The 6,867-nt window shown below is 35.4% G+C and overlaps 1 pseudogene; it reads left to right on the top strand.

The window, feature by feature from the left end:
* The first annotated feature begins 3,381 nt into the window (after positions 1–3,381).
* LOC107658522 (trace amine-associated receptor 13c-like) lies at positions 3,382–4,391 on the top strand (annotated as a pseudogene).
* The last annotated feature ends 2,476 nt before the right edge of the window (positions 4,392–6,867 follow it).

The following is a 6,867-nucleotide window of genomic DNA, read 5'->3' on the forward strand; positions in this document are numbered from 1 at the left end:
AATGGGGAAACGTAGTAGCCTTTATAAACCGATCATAAAATTGTCATTAGGAAAATATTTCTAATATATAATATAAAATATAAAATATTTATTTACGACTAAATTATTATTAATTCATTTTACTAATAGTTAGATTGGGCAGGCCTTCACAAAATGCAAAAAAAAATAAAAAATTGCCTTGACAAAAGGGCACTTTGGCCATCAAGGGGAAAAGGAGCAGGTGCTCAAGCACCCATCGCACCCCCCTCTGCACGTGCCTGAAGCCACAGCAAAACTGTTGTGCATCTCTGAGCAACACAGCAGTGTTTCGTTGTGAATGAATCCGCATTCTGAACGAATCGAGTGAACCAATGATTCAATGGTCCATTCATAAAGAGAGCCATTTACTTCATTCCTGAATGAATCAGCCGTTTGAACGAATCGAATGAATGACTCAATGACTTACTCATAAAGACACCTGCTGACAGTTTTAGTTTCTTATTTAGAGTATAATTTCATTTAAAAATTTGTTTGGTTACCAATGACTTTCACTGTATGAACAAAAAAAAAAAAAAAAACTTTTTACTCTTTTATGTTCCATAGTTTATCTTAGGCCGTTATAGCCTAAATGTGTATGTGTTTTGAATGTTATTTTGAATCAAGTGGTACCACTTTATAATAACTTTCATTAATAAATCATTAACAAACATTAAATAACGCTTAATGAATAATTAGTTAATATATATTCAAAGAGTTAGAAACGTGAGATAATGTGCTTGATAACGTTTGCTAATAAACTTATTAAACATTAGATGTATGTTAAAATAATTACAAATGTCATTAAACTTTAAATTCTATATGATCAAGCACTTATGTTATAAATGATGTTATAAAATGATTAAAAGCTTGTGTTAATGCACAACACTTTTGCTGTTATTGAGGTGTGACACGGGTAAGGTTAGGGACAGGTTTGGTGGTATGGGTAGGTTTAAGGGTTGGTTAAGGTGTCAAGAGTGTACAGGGGTCAATTTGATTATTATAAGGGAACACGGTTCAATCTGTTTATATTATATTGTTTTGATAAATGAACAAGTATTTTCTTTTAAAAAATGATTTGTTTTCCCGTTTATTTATGATTCAAGGAATATCCTGTTTAATGATATACTGAAGAGTAGTATACTAATGTGAGTGTTGAGGCAATAAAAACATTTTTTTTTGCACCAAAATTACAATCTGTTATGTCTTTAGCAAGCATTTAGCTAAACTTAACCAGTCACCCTTTACACAAACTTTGTTACATTAGCTAAAAGTCCAATGCCCATAAAGATATTAAATGATTAGTAATCATTTATAAACATTTATTGTGAAATAGTTTCAACTTTAGATTGGCTACTGCAAAGACATGAACAAATGATTAATACATGATTAGTAAAGATGTGTGAACAGGGTAAATTCAGGTCTTTCGGGACACTCTGCACAACAAACAAAGACCAACAAATGAAGATCATACGAACTGAAAGTTTATTAACATTTGTAAGCATTAACAAGAGATTCTGTCACTTCAGTCTAGTTTATTTGTGGTTTTGTGACAGAGCCCAGACACTCCTGTCATGTCTTTTTTCCATGGGAGCTTGCGGCTGCGTGCACTGTTTCCTTGTTTCATGTTGGAGCGTGGTGTTCGGATCCCGGCACTCATGTCTTGTTCAGTTTCAGTTTTGTGCCAGGGTTCGGACACTCGCACTCCATGTTCTGTCTTGTTGTGTGAGTGTGCGGTTTCGAGTTTGCTCTGGCCGTACGCTGTTCTGTCCCCTTGTGTTGTTGCGTTCTTTGTAGTGGTTTGTGTTTATATTGGCCATGTGCTTTCATATTATGTTTTGTCTTATGTAGCACGCAGCTCGGGATTCCCTCGGTCGCATGCTTTCATGTTGTCATGTTTTGTGTGAACACACAGCTTATGAGTGTTCTCATTAGCTGTGTGTGTTTGTGTCTTGTTTTGTTCAAGCACGTGGGTTGAGTTGAGTCCTCACCTCATCTCTTCACCCCAACCCTTACATTCTGTGCATGTGTTCTCTGCATTTTTGAAGTATCAGTTTTATCAGCCCCCATTTATTTCCTATGTGGGGTCAAAAAAGACCCTAAATAGAGGGACTTCACACTAAAACATCATATCAAGGAACATAAAATGAATACCCATGGCTGCTGAAGATATATTGAGGTCTTAAGAAGCGATACGATCGGTCTGTGTGAGAAACATTATTAACAACATATTACCTGTAATCCAGAGCCTCAGGCAAACAGTCCAGAATGATGTCAAGTTCACAAAAAGTCACTCTTTTGAACCGGTTCTTTTTGGTGAACTAGTTGAACCTCCAAAAAAGTGACTTTTCTGTGTTCTATCTGAAGACATGGCATACTGTACATAATTGTACATTACTGTAACATTAATTTCCTTCCCCACTCACTCGTAAGCCATGTAACATGGGTTTGTTCATTCAATAATAATTATGCGCTGCACCTGTCACACCCATGAAAGTATTGTAGAGTGTGACAAAATAATAGGAGAGTGTCTCGGCAAAAATCCAAACTCAACTGGTCATAGGAGACAAATTTTGAAACTTGAAAACATTTTGTTATTACCAGGTGTAAATGGTAATGTGTCTTGGCTGACCACTTGTGATTGAATCACTAAAAAGAACAGGCCACAATATCTGTAAATTCTCTTTTTACATTAGTAAAGCTGTTGCTTCAGGGGAAAATTCATAATTAACTATTTAAATTTTAATGATGTTAGATGTTAGATGTTAAATATTAAATATTAAAAATTGGTTAGAGTTAGGTATTTGAGCAAAATTTATTTGTATTGCTCACATTACCCTCACAGCATAATTGACTCCCTGTCTAGTGAGGTTTTTGGGGCCTAAAAATAAACAAAAATTAAACATTTAAATCGCAAATCAATAAAACACTAATAATCGACTACAAATGTTCACAAAATCAATGATACCCAGAATTAATGGGTTATGCATATAAGTAAAATGCCCAGAATGCCCAGAATGGCCTCTAAAAACCTAAAGGACAAAAACATAAGCACAACAAATTTGTTATTCTAGCCACTTTGTAGATAATAGACTGCTTGAAATCTAGTGAAAGGACAACAACCATGACAATTAATAGCTACAAAACAAGTAATTGTGCACACACTTAACGGTATACAAGCAAAAACTTCAAACCCTGTTACAACTTAGTTTCAATCCAGTTGTGTTTATACGTCAAGAAAACAATTTTACCATTGTTCAGCATCAGAGTGAGCAGTAGATGGGTTGTTCCATCTGATCCAGACACTATAAATGAAAGGACAGTAAGAAGAGCAGAACAAACTCCTAACATGAGGAGACTCACACATGGCCTATGAGACAGAGGATCATGAGATTCAATACTGCTTTCCTGACATCAACTCATCATGTATCAAGGGAAAACGCTCCAGTCATGAATACAATATCATTTATGTGTTTGTATCAGTGCTGTCAGCATGGACTGTGTTTCTGAACCTGCTGGTGATCATCTCCATCTCTCACTTCAAGAAGCTTCACACTCCAACCAACCCGATCATTCTCTCTCTGGCTGTGGCTGACCTGCTTACTGGACTTATTGTGATACCCGTAGAGGGCATCAAACAAATTGAGACATGTTGGTACTTTGGAGACACTTACTGTGGACTGTTTGTAATTACCGTTAGGCTGCTCCTTTGTACATCTCTTAGTACTTTAGTTTTAATTGCTATTGATCGTTATGTTGCTGTGTGTCACCCTTTACAGTACCCACTGAAAATAACAACTACTAAAACATTAATATGCATCTATCTCTGCTGGTTTTGCTGTTCAGTTTACAATATTGAGTATGTAATTAGTAACGGATATTTTAATATCTCGCACAAAACATTGTGTTATGGCCAGTGTATTGTTATGATTAGTCCTGCTTGGAGATTTACTGATTTGACCTTTTTCTTCCTATTTCCTTGTGTTGTGATCATCACTGTATATTTAAGGATATTTTATGTTGTGCAATGGCAAGTGAAAGTTATAAACTCTTTAGTAAAGGGTAGTAAATGTGTAGTGGAAAGTTCAGTGAAGAGGAAATCTGAGAGCAAAGCTGCACTGACACTAGGAATCATTGTGACAGTTTATCTGCTTTGCTGGATTCCTTTCTATATCTGTTCGCTAACAGAAATCACAACAATCTCTTCCACTACAATGACATTTTTAACATGGACTTTGTATGTTAGCTGTGGTCTGAATCCCCTCATCTATGCTTTATTTTACCGCTGGTTTAAAATATCAGTTAAACACATTCTAACTCTTAGAATATTTCAGCCAGCATCCTCTCTGATGGAAATTTTTACAGGTTGCCATTAATGTTTGTTTTACAGCATATGTGATGTATTCATGTGTTCAGGTACAGGAATGAGACAAACATGCTAACAATCAATATTAATGTAAAATTAAAGGGATAGTTCACCCAAACAATTCTGTCATGATTTGCTCACCATCATGTCTGATGTTAGTCAGAATGACCATTCACTTTCATTGTCCGGAAAATAAAGATGCACTTAATAAAATTGGTGAGTAAGGCTGCCAATATATGTGTTCCAAGGAAGCAGCACATTAGGGATGTTCGTTTCCACATTTTTCGGAGTCGACTTTCGACTCCCACCATAGGAGTTAATCGACTCTTCAACTTCATTTACTTTACATCAAAACAGTGTCAGGAATAATACAAGATTGCAGTCGTTATTACACAATAATTTTTTCCCCCAACATCATGCCTTAAATTCCCCTTATTAAAACAACACACTTTTAGCGTGACTGTCCAAATTTGTTCAATTTAGCAAATGACATTACCCTGAAAGGATGAGTAGCTATCAACGTCGATACCCAGCTGTCGCTTATACCTAATTTTACAGAGGGAAAAGTCACGAGAGATAGCCATGGTCGAACATTATGTCAGAATTAAATAGACGAGAAAGAATGTATTATTTAATGAATTCATGTCATTATAATGGTCATTCATGTCATTATAAAGGTGATGGCACGAAACACACATAATCATTGTCTTAAAAAGCTGCTTGAACAGGAACATTAAAAATAAATACAAAACATACAAAAATAAATACAGTAATGTAATCTTTATTTGTTTATTCTAGATGTGAATTTTTAATGATTTAAGGTTAGTTTAATGATTATGAATACAAATAAGTTAACCAAAGAAAATCAAATGTATATTTATTGCATTAATATAACATCAATTAAACTACAAAGCTGGAACGGAGGTATCTATATTACAAACTAAAGTCACTATGACTTATTTATTTCTAAAGTGAAGTTGTTTCTGCAACAGCTCCAGCTCTCTGATGCAGAGTGTAATATGTCAGTGTCCGAATTCCTCATTTCGTTTTGTTCACTCCTTGCTGCACTTAACTGCCATGCAATATATAGGGATTAGAGAATCAGTGAACAAGTGAGCAATTTTGGACACAGGAAAAGAGTCAACAAGAATCGATCCCTGTGCATGACTCTACTAAACTCTCACATACCCAAGCTTGGAGAGTGCCCTTGCACAGAAAGGCCTCAAGCGAGACTCATAGGAGTAATAAAACAAATGACTTTCTAGGAAATCCCTCATATGCACAAAGGCATTCAGCTATCACTGTAGCTGAATAAAAAACAGAAAGAAATGTTTGACTGATGAAGCATGAAGAGAATTAACACTATTGCAACAGTATATGGTTTTTCTGTGTTCTTCAAACCATCTCTGGTATTTTTCATAATTATAATCTTTATTTATAATGCAATGCTAATCGACATAGCCTTTATCACTGTATAGAATACTGTATAGAAGCCTCATCAGTTCACAGAAAGAAGTTATTCAAAACTCGATTGATGCTACACTGTAAGAAACTGACTGTGAAATTCACAGTAATTAACTGGCAGCAAGTGACAAGTAACTTACTGTATAAAAGACCTGCAGTAATTAACTGGCAGCTAGTGACAAGTAACTTACTGTAGAAGAAATAACCATATTTTCGCTGTTTTCATTTACAGGTAGCAACCATGTAACTGTAAAGTAAAACTCACTAATTTGCAACCTTTTTTTCCCCTCTTTGTGCTTATTACACAGGACAGTGTGGCGATTGGTGGGGAATGTGATCGGCAAAGGACCTTAAGCCAGGAATCGAACACGGTCGCCAAAGACACAGTTGCACTATATGTCAGTGCGCTAACCACTAGACTATCGGTACCGACAGGTTCCATTGCTGTTTAGTTATATTGGTTCAGCCCCCAAAAAAAAATTAATATGAAATAAATAATGCATGTTGCACGATTTAAATATAAATATTCATTTATCAACAGTCACAGTTAACTGCTCATCATTATACCAAGCTTCATTTATCATTCTTCACTTATTGCTAGATGTGTTGAAAACAATAAAATCTTGATGACCTTCTGGTCATTTTTTTATTTTATTTTTTTTTATTAAAGAATACATTTGCTTCCTGTATTCTCTATTCAAACCTAAAATGTAATTGAATTACAGTGAGGTCAAATTAAATGCAGTCATTGGCTGGAAACCCAGCTGCCAGTGTAGGCTACTATGTTTTCCTTCTCTATCCCAGTGGCTGGGTTTCAGAAAACCCTAGTGTATGGCAGTACGGTGAAATCACGTTCTAGGGGGTGAATTTATGATTATGATACTGAAGTTATAATTAAAAGTTTGTATGAAGCAGTATAATGGGCTGTTTTTGTACAGGTAAAATAACTGGAAGCAAAAGACACCAGAAGCCAAACACATACAAGTTACAAATAGTCGTGCCCACTCTCTTGTGAAAACTAC

The sequence above is a fragment of the Sinocyclocheilus anshuiensis genome, unplaced genomic scaffold, assembly GCF_001515605.1.
Source record: "Sinocyclocheilus anshuiensis isolate Anshui unplaced genomic scaffold, SAMN03320099.WGS_v1.1 scaffold343, whole genome shotgun sequence".
In the NCBI taxonomy this organism is placed as follows: domain Eukaryota; kingdom Metazoa; phylum Chordata; class Actinopteri; order Cypriniformes; family Cyprinidae; genus Sinocyclocheilus; species Sinocyclocheilus anshuiensis.